The sequence below is a fragment of the Phocoena phocoena genome, chromosome 9, assembly GCF_963924675.1.
Source record: "Phocoena phocoena chromosome 9, mPhoPho1.1, whole genome shotgun sequence".
NCBI lineage: Eukaryota > Metazoa > Chordata > Mammalia > Artiodactyla > Phocoenidae > Phocoena > Phocoena phocoena.
In genome coordinates, this window is record NC_089227.1 from 52,526,404 (window position 1) to 52,540,923 (window position 14,520).

Below are 14,520 nucleotides of genomic sequence, written 5' to 3' on the forward strand. Positions count from 1 at the left end.
CCGAAATCTTGGAAGTAGAATGGACAAAATGCAAGAAACAGTTAACAAGGACCTACAAGAACTAAAGATGAAACAAGCAACGATGAACAATGCAATAAATGAAATTAAAATCACTCTAGATAGGATCAATAGCAGAATAACTGAGGCAGAAGAACGGATAAGTGACCTGGAAGATAAAGTAGTGGAAATAACTACTGCAGAGCAGAATAAAGAAAAAAGAATGAAAAGAACTGAGGACAGTCTCAGAGACCTCTGGGACAACATGAAACGCACCAACATTCGAATTATAGGGGTTCCAGAAGAAGAAGAAAGAAAGAAAGGGACTGAGAAAATATTTGAAGAGATTATAGTTGAAAACTTCCCTAATATGGGAAAGGAAATAGTTAATCAAGTCCAGGAAGCACAGAGGGTCCCATACAGGATAAATACAAGGAGAAACACGCCAAGACACATATTAATCAAACTGTCAAAAATTAAATACAAAGAAAGCATATTAAAAGCAGCAAGGGAAAAACAACAAATAACACACAAGGGAATCCCCATAAGGTTAACAGCTGATCTCTCAGCAGAAACCCTACAAGCCAGAAGGGAGTGGCAGGACATACTGAAAGTGATGAAGGAGAATAGCCTGAAACCAAGACTACTCTACCCAGCAAGGATCTCATTCACATTTGATGGAGAAATTAAAACCTTTACAGACAAGCAAAAGCTGAGAGAGTTCAGCACCACCAAACCAGCTTTACAACAAATGCTAAAGGAACTTCTCTAGACACGAAACACAAGAGAAGGAAATGACCTATAGTAGCGAACCCAAAACAATATATAAAATGGAAATAGGAACATACATATCAATAATTACCTTAAATGTGAATGGACTAAATGCTCCCACCAAAAGACACAGATTGGCTGAATGGATACAAAAACAAGACCCTTATATATGCTGTCTACAAGAGACCCACTTCAGAACTAGAGACACATACAGACTGAAAGTAAGGGGATGGAAAAAGATATTCCATGCAAATGGAAACCAAAAGAAAGCTGGAGTAGCAATTCTCATATCAGACAAAATAGACTTTAAAATAAGGACTATTAAAAGGGACAAAGAAGGACACTACATAATGATCAAGGGATCGATCCAAGAAGAAGATATAACAATTGTAAATATTTATGCACCCAACATAGGAGCACCTCAATACATAAGGCAAATACTAACAACCATAAAAGGGGAGATCAACAGTAACACATTCATAGTAGGGGACTTTAACACCCCACTTTCACCCATGGACAGATCATCCAAAATGAAAATAAATAAGGAAACACAAGCTTTAAATGATACATTAAACAAGATGGACTTAATTGATATTTATAGGACACTCCATCCAAAAACAACAGAATACACATTTTTCTCAAGTGCTCATGGAACATTCTCCAGGATAGATCATATCTTGGGTCACAAATCAAGCCTTGGTAAATTTAAGAAAACTGAAATTGTATCAAGTATCTTTTCCGACCACAACGCCATGAGACTAGATATCAATTACAGGAAAAGATCTGTAAAAAATACAAACACATGGAGGCTAAACAATACACTACTTAATAATGAAGTGATCACTGAAGAAATCAAAGAGGAAATAAAAAAATACCTAGAAACAAATGACAATGGAGACACAACGACCCAAAACCTATGGGATGCAGCAAAAGCAGTTCTAAGGGGGAAGTTTATAGCAATACAAGCCCACCTTAAGAAGCAGGAAACATCTCGAATAAACAACCTAACCTTGCACCTCAAGCAATTAGAGAAGGAAGAACAAAAAAACCCCAAAGCTAGCAGAAGGAAAGAAATCATAAAAATCAGATCAGAAATAAATGAAAAAGAAATGAAGGAAACAATAGCAAAGATCAATAAAACTAAAAGCTGGTTCTTTGAGAAGATAAACAAAATAGATAAACCACTAGCCAGACTCATCAAGAAAAAAAGGGAGAAGACTCAAATCAATAGAATTAGAAATGAAAAAGGAGAAGTAACAACTGACACTGCAGAAATAAAAAAAATCATGAGAGATTACTACAAGCAACTCTATGCCAATAAAATGGACAATCTGGAAGAAATGGACAAATTCTTAGAAATGCACAACCTGCCAAGACTGAATCAGGAAGAAATAGAAAATATGAACAGACCAATCACAAGCACTGAAATTGAAACTGTGATTAAAAACCTTCCAACAAACAAAAGCCCAGGACCAGATGGCTTCACAGGTGAATTCTATCAAACGTTTAGAGAAGAGCTAACACCTATCCTTCTCAAACTCTTCCAAAATATAGCAGAGGGAGGAACACTCCCAAATTCCTTCTACGAAGCCACCATCACCTTGATACCAAAACCAGACAAGGATGTCACAAAGAAAGAAAACTACAGGCCAATATCACTGATGAACATAGATGCAAAAATCCTCAACAAAATACTAGCAAACAGAATCCAACAGCACATTAAAAGGATCATACACCATGATCAAGTGGGGTTTATTCCAGGAATGCAAGGATTCTTCAATATACGCAAATCTATCAATGTGATAAACCATATTAACAAATTGAAGGAGAAAAACCATATGATCATCTCAATAGATGCAGAGAAAGCTTTCGACAAAATTCAACACCCATTTATGATAAAAACCCTCCAGAAAGTAGGCATAGAGGGAACTTTCCTAAACATAATAAAAGCCATATATGACAAGCCCACAGCCAACATCATCCTCAATGGTGAAAAACTGAAAGCATTTCCACTAAGATCAGGAACAAGACAAGGTTGCCCACTCTCACCACTCTTATTCAACATAGTTTTGGAAGTTTTAGCCACAGCAATCAGAGAAGAAAAGGAAATAAAAGGAATCCAAATCGGAAAAGAAGAAGTAAAGCTGTCACTGTTTGCAGATGACATGATACTATACATAGAGAATCCTAAAGATGCTACCAGAAAACTACTAGAGCTAATCAATGAATTTGGTAAAGTAGCAGGATACAAAATTAATGCACAGAAATCTCTGGCATTCCTATATACTAATGATGAAAAATCTGAAAGTGAAATCAAGAAAACACTCCCATTTACCATTGCAACAAAAAGAATAAAATATCTAGGAATAAACCTACCTAAGGATACGAAAGACCTGTATGCAGAAAATTATAAGACACTGATGAAAGAAATTAAAGATGATACAAATAGATGGAGAGATATACCATGTTCTTGGATGGGAAGAATCAACATTGTGAAAATGACTCTACTACCCAAAGCAATCTACAGATTCAATGCAATCCCTATCAAACTACCACTGGCATTTTTCACAGAACTAGAACAAAAAATTTCGCAATTTGTATGGAAACACAAAAGACCCCGAATAGCCAAAGCAATCTTTAGAACGAAAAAAGGAGCTGGAGGAATAAGGCTCCCTGACTTCAGACTATATTACAAAGCAACAGTAATCAAGACAGTATGGTACTGGCACAAAAACAGAAAGATAGATCAGTGGAACAGGATAGAAAGCCCAGAGATAAACCCACGCACATATGGACACCTTATCTTTGATAAAGGAGGCAGGAATGTACAGTGGAGAAAGGACAGCCTCTTCAATAAATGGTGCTGGGAAAACTGGACAGGTACATGTAAAAGTATGAGATTAGATCACTCCCTAACACCATACACAAAAATAAGCTCAAAATGGATTAAAGACCTAAATGTAAGGCCAGAAACTATCAAACTCTTAGAAGAAAACATAGGAAGAACACTCTATGACATAAATCACAGCAAGATCCTTTCTGACCCACCTCCTAGAGTAATGGAAATAAAAACAAAAATAAACAAATGGGACCTAATGAAACTTCAAAGCTTTTGCACAGCAAAGGAAACCAGAACCAAGACCAAAAGACAACCCTCAGAATGGGAGAAAACATTTGCAAATGAAGCAACTGACAAAGGATTAATCTCCAAAATTTACAAGCAGCTCATGCAGCTCAATAACAAAAAAACAAACAACCCCATCCAAAAATGGGCAGAAGACCTAAATAGACATTTCTCCAAAGAAGATATACAGAATGCCAACAAACACATGAAAGAATGCTCAACATCATTAATCATTAGAGAAATGCAAATCAAAACTACAATGAGATATCATCTCACACCAGTCAGAATGGCCATCATCAAAAAATCAAGAAACAATAAATGCTGGAGAGGGTGTGGAGAAAAGGGGACACTCTTGCACTGCTGGTGGGAATGTGAATTGGTTCAGCCACTGTGGAGAACAGTATGGAGGTTCCTTAAAAAACTACAAATAGAATTACCATATGACCCAGCAATCCCACTACTTGGCATATACCCTGAGAAAACCAAAATTCAAAGAGAGTCATGTACCAAAATGTTCATTGCAGCTCTATTTACAATAGCCAGGACATGGAAACAACCTAAGCGCCCATCATCGGATGAATGGATAAAGAAGATGTGGCACATATACACAATGGAATATTACTCAGCCTTAAAAAGAAATGAAATTGAGCTATTTGTAATGAGATGGATAGACCTAGAATCTGTCATACAGAGTGAAGTAAGTCAGAAAGAAAAAGACAAATACCGTATGCTAACACATATATATGGAATTTAAGGGAAAAAAATGTCATGAAGAACCTAGGGGTAAGATAGGAATAAAGACGCAGACCTACTGGAGAACGGACTTAAGGATATGGGGAGGGGGAAGGGTGAGTTTTGACAGGGCGAGAGAGAGTCATGGACATATACACACTAACAAACGTAGTAAGGTAGATAGCTGGGGGGAAGCAGCCGCAAGGCACAGGGATATTAGCTCGGTGCTTTGTGACAGCCTGGAAGGGTGGGATGGGGAGAGTGGGAGGGAGGGAGACGCAAGAGGGAAGACATACGGGAACATATGTATATGTATAGCTGATTCACTTTGTTGTAAAGCAGAAACTAACACACCATTGTAAAGCAATTATACCCCAATAAAGATGTTAAAAAAAAAAAAAAAAAAAAAAAAAAAACAGAAGCAGTATTTTAACAAATTCAATAAAGACTTTAAAAATGGTCCACATCAAAAAAAATCTTTACAAAAAAAAGGCACTCAACTTTTATAGAGTATAAAAATTAGTAGGTGGATGTTCCATTTAAGATGAGTATTTTTTTCTATAAAGAAATTATCATGGGACTCCTTTAAGCCTTGCTTCTACATTCAGCATAAGATTTATTTTATATCATAAAATACTAGTTTAAAGGGGTATTGCCACCTGCACCTTAGAGCATAGGGTCTTTGTCCTTTGTAAGGCCCCTAGTGTGGTTTTATTGGTTGTGAAAATTTTCAGTTGAGTAGCCATCCTTGGTAATGAGGAGATGGAAGAATTGAACTTTCTTCCTTGTGTGGTTTGATAAGAGTTTCTCTCAAGTATGCTGAAATCTGGGAAGGGGGAGCCCAAATGAGGCAGCTTTGGTGTCATCTGAGCGGGAAGGGACAAATATCCCAACTCTCTTTCCCCAGGACTTGTGGCCAGGGAGGTGAGCCAGGACGTGTCCAATGCCCCTGATAGGCCCAGGGATTAGAGGAGCAATGAGTTCCCAGAAATAAAATCCCTTTAAGGAAAGAATATTTATGCTGACAGCTTGGAATCAGCCTAAGAGTTCACTGGGAGGCCTGATTTCAATCACTGCTTATACATAAAATTTACAATTTACCTTTGCAAATATTTAGACTACAGTAATTAAAATTTTAAATAAATTCTAAATGATCAGCGTTAGGTTGACCATGTTTAAAATAACTAACACAGTGCCCAAGCATATGTAATGTACTAAAAATTTTATTTCATTTATATAAATTAATAAAGACAAATTATACAATCAAGAGTGTTGGAAACTATGAAAAGGAAAACTCTGCTATTACAGCCAGTTGTATGAGGTGCTGTGAGCAGAAGTCAAGTGGCAAAGATTCTCTCCTTGACCAGACTTTAGTCAGGCTCCTCTGAACTCTCTTCCCAACTAAACTGTGCCTTTTGGGCTTCTGTTTTCATCTTTGCATCACCCAGTTTCTAGCAAGAATTCTGCTAAGTCACTTTAGCATGACTCCCCTACACTCAATAACTGATATCTGATCAATTTCCTCATCTCCGACCCTTGTTACACGATCGCTCTTGCCTGCTTTCAGCAAGAATCCTGTCTAGCTAAATTTTGGTTTAGCTAGAATCCCTCCTCACCCCAGATGTTTCCTCTTAGGAAATTTCTATCCACTGACCCTTGCCCTTCTCCTTGCCTATAAATCCCTACTCGTCCATGCTACATTTGGAATTGAGCCCAGTTCTGTACTGAAATCTTTCCCCCCTTACTGTAATAGTTCCTGAATAAAACCTGTTTTTACACCTTTCACTACTGTCCAAGTCTTTCTTTGCTGTAGCTAAGGTTGGGGATAACTCAGTACATAGTTGTCAAACATCATTCATTATGTCCTTAATCCCTGGAATTAAGTATTATTAGTAAACCGAACCGAATCTTGCCCCTGTCACGTTGCACTTACAGGGCTGTATTTGCTTTTGGTGATGATCATGGACCATGCATTAAGTATAAGGGAAGGAAGGGACGTGAAAATGAGAAAGAAGATAATCTAGTTTCTTGAGTAAACACCATTTGGAAATTGGTAAATAAGTCAATTGTTATTGCTTAAGTCAGCGGATGTCAACGCATAGCAGTTAGGCTGTGTTCTCTGTCCACCTGATTCTGTCTCCTGGGTTTGATTCAGACCAAGGGCCTGGCTCCCCCCAGAGCTGCCTAGGCCTTAGCGGAGAACAAAAAAGCCAAGGGAAGTCAGTAAGAGTCAAAAACTGTCCCAGCTCAGAGCTCTGGGTAAAGAGATGGTTAGGAGCCCTCCTGTTTTCATGCTGCATATAAATCAGGGTCCACATTTTCTCAGCACAAAATAGTGATTGGGAAGCCAGGAGAGCTCAAACTCTGACAGAATATTCCTGCCAAACCATCTTTTCTGGGGCTGTCACTGTAAGCCCTTCCTGCCTGGAGGCACTCTGGTTGAGTCAGAGGAACAAAGGTTTGGGGGCAAAGAGACCGGTGCCCACCCGCCCCCCATACAAGCTATGCTGCCCATTAAATACCAGACTAGGATGCATATGAGGTACACCTCTGTGCCTTATTTTTCCCATTTGCAGACAGGATGCTGGGTGAGAGGTACCCAGAATAGTGCCCATTATTACTCATTCAGCAGATAATGATTGAGCACCTACTATGTGCCACACATAAAGCTAGGCACTGGAATACAGCAGTGGAGCTTACAGCCTGATTGGGAACAAACAAGCAAAAAACAAGTGAGAAAGCAAATAATGTAATTTTGAATTGTTTCAATAGCCAGGAGGTAAAAACTGTAACACAGGACATGGACATAGACAGTAACTGTGGTGCCTTAAATCAGATGGCATGATCAGTCTGATCAACCTTTCACCTGAAACCTAACAAATAGCCTTTCGCTCTTCACCTCTTGTCTTCAGCCTGTTAGGGAAAAAGTGACCTTGACCAGACGTGTCATGAAGTGAAGATGTCAGGTCAGATTAGGTGTGACCTTACCGGGTTATGAAAAGGAATTCGCATTCATATATAAAGTGGAGGAAGAATGGATTGGCATATGGTTAACATCAAACCTGTAATGGGGGACTTCCCTGGCGGTCCAGTGGTTGGGACTTCACCGTCCAGTGCAGGGAGTATGGGTTTGATCCCTGGTCAGGGAGCTACGATCCCACGTGCCTCACCACCAAAAAGCCAAAACATAAAACAGAAGCAATATTGTAACAAATTCAATAAAGACTTTAAAACAAAACAAAACAAAAGCAGAAAAAAAACCTGTAATGGTCGTGGTTGCTGTTATTATCATTCCTACTGTTGTTGTTATTCTTCCAATCTGACTTTTATGGGGTATCACTCATGTCTTAAAGAAATAAAAGGGGAAAACTGTACACTGCAGGTAAAACAAAAAGAAAAACACGTGAATGAAATTTCAACAAAGAGCAATAACCCAATTAATGTATTTGGCAACAATTTAGTTTGTCAGCTGTTTTCTTCAATTAAAACATAAACTGACATGTAACAAAATAGTGCCTCCACAGAGATCATTTAAATTTTATTACACAGCTACCAGCCCTTCATCTCCTTCTTTAAGACAAAGGGGACCCTTTAAAAATGTTACTTATATCTACTTAGGGAAATCCCAATAACCAATAAATGGTTATTGAAGTTGAAGTGCAATTATGTTAATCTCTCTTTAGAAAATAAATGTAACTGAACGTTTCTAGACCTAAAGTGAAAACTACATAAATATTCATTCATAATATTCATAATGTGACAAATACCAAAATCAGGTCCAAAGATTAAGGTACAAACATATAATCCATGCTATGGATGGTTGGGACACGAGAGGAAGTGGGTATATACACATATACAAATAGAGCCTGGAGAGGTTGCCAAGCTGTAATTTTCCATGTCCAGATTTTATTGGCTACAGGTGCATCTGTGTGGCTCTCGATCTTCAGTATAGAGGTAGAAGCAACATTTATGATTCAGAGATTTAAGGGTAGTTCCATTCCTTTGCTCCACTAATTTGAAGTGGAATATGACAGAAATATTTTGATTTCAAGCTCTGACGATTTCTTTGTAGAAATGGTTTGTTTGATGTGACGGTGTGTGTGTATGTGAGTGGCAAAGTAGGGAAAGGGAGGGGCAGGGTAGTGTACAAGGGAGAGGAACACAACATAAATATAATTAGCAAGTCTTGTTAGATCCACATGTCCATACATGTCAAACATGTGCATATTCCTTAAGTAACGAGATCTTCCTAGCAACTTTCTGCAGGAGGATTGTAGAACTGATTAACAAATTTGCATAATGAAGAAAAATTCCAGCAAGCAGTTTTGCTTTGTAAAAGCATGTGAGCTGCCCTAACTGATTTCCACATTTCAAACAGTTAATATGAAAAAAAAAAAATAGCAGAACATGGAGGACTACCTAGATAAGACAATATATCCAAGGATATCTACCAGTGGCCACAGGATGAGAAAATTTCCTGAAGACCTCACCTCAGAAAGGGTATTGTTATTTTTCTTTTTAAGGTCCATTTCAGGCAGGTACATTACAAAATTCTGGCTTTTATATATTGCTTTATTCTCAAGGACCTGACTTTGAGATCAGGGTCATATAATGGAAGTACAAAACTTGGCATCATTGCTGCTGTGAGAACGTGAAAAAAATATTTACAGTAGCAGTCTATCAGAAAAATTTATTCACACTGGACCCTTAGGTAGTGGGCAGAGACCTTGGGATTTAATTATGACTCTCTTGTTAATCACTAGTGTCTCCTTGGTTTTGTTCCTTTGTTCTTCAAAAACCCTCTTCAAGGGTCGATAATGAGAAGTTACTAACAAAATGCATACTACACCAAAACATGCTTCTGACATGCAGAGCTTTCAAATAAAGGTCACTTTCAAACAAGGTCCCTAACTAGAAAACTGCAGTGATGAAGCTGCTGACAGTGACCTTTCTAAACCCCAAATCTGATTATATTACTTCCCTATTTAAAATCCATAGAGAGCTTCCCATTACTCGTTGAATGACATCCACACTCCTTAACGTAGTCTACAAGGCCTGCTTATTTTCCCAACTCATCTCTTGTCGTCAAGCCTGAAGCTCTTCCTCCCAGATATACCAGCTGTCTTCCTTCCTTTTGTAGTACACCTTGGCCTCACCCATCTAAGCCACTGCACATTTACTACACAGAATCCTCTTTTCCTGTTTCCATGCCTAGATCACTCCTACCTTTGTCAAGGTTACAGGTGACCTGTCCCTTCCTATAAGATGCTCTCCTTGATCCCTCAGGTGAAATAGACACCTTTCCTATTTGCTTCAAGCTCGGTATTTCCAATGTCCCTGTACCTTTCACACTGCATTTCAGCTGCCTCTTTATTGCCCTGTGACCTGTTAACTCCACAGGGGTGGGGATTCTGTCTCTTAACATTCATTCTGGTATCACTGTGTCTAGCCCAGTGCCTTGCATGAATTAGTGCCCTCTGAAGATTGTTTGAGTGAGCAAATACATAAATGAAGGACTCTATCCTTTTGCAGTTCTACTGTTTATAGTACATACATTTAAAAATGAGAGGTAATTCAATACTTATTTTCTTTATTTCCTTTCTCTCATATTTTTAACTTCTCCCTCCTTATCAGCAACTTGCAGCTTGTCACCCAGAGACATAAGTAAGTCTTCCTAATTTTAATTGTAAAAATTCTCCTCTTGAGTGTGAATTCCCATCAGCCAATAGAAGTGTTCTCTGGGGGCTTTGCTCAATTTCTTGAAATAATGTCATTTGCTAGCTCCATTTTGTCAGCAGTCTGACTTTTTCCAGCATGATCTAACAAGCCGTTGATAGAACTTTCTCAATATTTAACAAGCAAGGTTCTCTTTGATCAATCTAAAGGCCTGTTCTCAAGCCTGATCCAACTTCATACCAGGGACATTCTCCTCTGTGTATTCCAAATAGACCAGATGCTGAATTTACTTGAAGGGCCAAATTATGGTAGTACAAAGTCCCACTGGCCTGGTTCTCAGAAAATCAACTTCAAAATGTTCCCAGTTATTTATCCCCAAAGAATTGTTTGTCTAGGGGACGAATTCAGAAAACTAGAATTGATTGCTTTGCCTCTCACCAGGTGTTTCCCTCTTGTTCGGTTTCTCATTTGTCAAAGCGAAGCCTTGATGAAGGCTTTCTACTCTCCCCGTCGGCCCTGAGAAAACTAATGTTCATTCCAAGTGCCAGTTCCAGATGCTACCAAACATCTGGTCCTCAGAGAGCAGAAGTACTGGTCAGTTTCAGCAGGAGTAAACAGAACAGGGAAAAATGGTCTCCTCTGCGATGTTACCCATGTGTCACCTGGCTCTGTGCCCAGAGCCTCACAAAGTCTCTCTGGGAAACTTCTCTCTGCTTCTGGCCATGACTCAGTATGTCACCTTGTACAGTCTTTCCCAGAACATGCTTATTGCCATCCTTCCCAGAAATCCTGCTCTTGTATACATACAAAGCCAAACATATTCCCTATATAAAAATAACCACAATCCATTGAACCCCTACCCACTCTATCTTCTGATCTCCCAGCCAACTGAATTTCCTTCTTTTTCCAAGGGATGTAATGCACCGTTGATAACCACATGCTATGTGAAGTGGAGGTGTGGTTTGTAGCAACAATATCTAGTCCTCTTTCAATCACACAGGGCGTTGAAACATACCTGTTGCACGGTAACAGTAGTGCAGAAGTTTTGTGCAGTCCAACTATATGAGGCATAAAAAAATTCAAGTATATTGTATATATTTTTTATATAACAGTTGATCCTCATTGTTCACGGATTCTGTATTTGAGAATTTGCTTACTCACTTGAATTTCTTTACAACCCTGAAATCAATATACTCAAGGTGTTTTCATGGTCATTGTCAGACATGCACAGAGTGAGAAAAACTTTGAGTCGCCCAAGTTGCTCAGTTTCCAGCAGAGGCCAAATAAGGTGATGTCTCCTTATTTCAGCTCTTACACTGTAAGCAAGTGGGGCTTTTTGTGGTCTAATTTAATGGCATGTTTTTCACATTTTTGTTGGTGATTTCACTGTTGAAGAGAGTCCCCAGGCATAGTGATAAAGTACTGTCTAGTGTCCCTAAGCATAGGGAGGCTATGGTGTACCATATGGAGAAAATACGTGTGTCAGATAAGCTTCATTCAGGCCTGAGTTATCATGCTGTTGGCCATGAGGTCAATGTCAGTGAACCAATATGTATTAAATAAGTGTCATTAAATGGAAACATACATAGAACAAAGTTGTGTAATGACTGGTTGATGAAAAGGTTGTGATCAGAGGCTTACAGAAACCCAACCCTGTGTTTCCCCTGGGAGCAGTGGCTTAGTGCTTACTAATTCAGTGTTCAATGTGACTTTATAGGACATAACTACATGAATATTGAGAATCGATTATTTACATATCAAAAAAGTGTTAATTTTTCAAATATGTACTGAGGCTGCCATTTTTCCTTGGTCTATATGCTCAAGAGTTGGTGGTTGGCAGAACTAGAACAAAAAATTTCACAATTTGTATGGAAACACAAAAGACCCTGAATAGCCAAAGCAATCTTGAGAAAGAAAAATGGAGCTGGAGGAATCAGGCTCCCTGACTTCAGACTATACTGCAAAGCTACAGTCATCAAGACAGTATGGTACTGGCACAAAGACAGAAATACAGTTCAATGGAACAGGATAGAAAGCCCAGAGATAAACCTACCCACATATGGTCACCTTACCTTTGATAAGGGAGGCAAGAATATACAGTGGAGAAAAGACAGCCTCTTCAGTAAGTGGTGCTGAGAAAACTGGACCAGCTACATGTAAAAGAGTGAAATTAGAACACTCCCTAACACCATACACAAAAATAAACTCAATGGATTAAAGATCTAAATGTAAGGCCAGATACTATAAAACTTAAGAGGAAAACGTAGGCAGAACACTCTATGACATAAAGCACAGCAAGATCCTTTTTGACCCACCTCCTAGAGAAATGGAAATAAAAATAAACAAATGGGACCTAATGAAACTTAAAAGCTTTTGCACAGCAAAGGAAACCATAAACAAGATGAAAAGACAACCCTCAGAATGGGAGAAAATATTTGCAAATGAAGCAACTGACAAAGGATTAATCTCCAGAATTTACAAGCAGCTCATGCAGCTCAATATCAAAAAAACAAACAACCCAATCCAAATATGGGCAGAAGACCTAAATAGACATTTCTCCAAAGAAGATGTACAGATTGCCAACAGACACATGAAAGAATGTTCAACATCATTAATCATTAGAGAAATGCAAATCAAAACTACAATGAGATATCATCTCACACTGGTCAGAATGGCCATCATCAAAACATCTACAAACAATAAATGCTGGAGAGGGTGTGGAGAAAAGGGAGCCCTCTTGCACTGTTGGTGGGAATGTAAATTGATACAGCCACTATGGAGAATAGTATGGAGGTTCCTTAAAAAACTAAAAATAGAACTACCATACGACCCAGCAATCCCACTAGTGGGCATATACCCTGAGAAAACTGTAATTCAAAGAGTCATGTACCACAATGTTCATTGCAGCTCTATTTACAATAGCCGGGACATGGAAGTAACGTAAGTGTCCATCAACAGATGAATGGATAAAGAAGATGTGGCACATATATACAATGGAATATTGCTTAGCCATAAAAAGGAATGAAAGTGAGTTATTTGTAGTGAGGTGGATGGACCTAGAGAGTGTCATACAGAGTGAAGTAAGTCAGAAAGAGAAAAACAAGTACCGTATGGTAACACATATATATGGCATCCAAAAAAAAAAAAAAATTGGTCATGAACAACCTAGGGGCAAGACGGGAATAGAGATACAGACCTACTAGAGAATGTACTTGAGGATACGGGGAGGGGGAAGGGTAAGCTGGGACAAAGTGAGACAGTGGCATGGACATATATACACTACCAAACGTAAAATAGATAGCTAGTGGGAAGCAGCCGCATAGCACAGGGAGATCAGCTTGGTGCTTTGTGACCACCTGGAGGAGTGGGATAGAGAGGGTGGGAGGGAGGGAGATGCAAGAGGGAAGAGGTTGTGGGGACATATGTATAACTGATTCACTTTGTTATAAAGCAGAAACTAACAACCGTTGTAGGACAATTATACTCCAATAAAGATGTTAAAAAAAAAAAAAAAAGAGTTGGTGGTTGGCAGTGATGCCCGTGTCAGCCTGTCAGCCTTTAGTGACATACTGAAGCCCATGTGTGTCTGATTAAATGGACTGTAGATCCCATTTTATCACTTTAGTGAAATGAACGCTCACAGACCACGGGCAAATAGCTTAACAAATATTCCCACACAGAAGTGAAAGATGATATGATATTTGTAATACAAGAAAGAAAAGTGAACAGAAACAATTAAAACAGGCAGAACTTAACAATTCAGCTGTAGTACGAGCTTTTGGTCAACTCCTTATTAGGTGAATGAAAATTTTGTAAGATTTGACACACTTGCTCTTCTCTAATTAAAATTAGTGAGAAATATTTTATACAAATATAAAAAATATATATGTGTGTATATTTATATACATTTATTTAAAATCACTACCATATATTGGATGGCTCACCCTAAATTGATATTTTGCCTTTGGTATTTGCAAATGATAGTTGTGTATGTTAATCACCTACAAATTATAAATGATTCATAATTTAAAAGTTTTTACTGATGGGGTAAGAGACCATTGGAGTAATATAGTTGCAATATTGTTGGACTGTAATATCCAGTGTATATACCAGTATATAATATCCAATATATACCAGTATAAATATACTAGTATTGACTATACAATATATTGGAGTATTATAGTTGGAGAGAAGAGGCCACAAAAATCATGGCTTCTTAT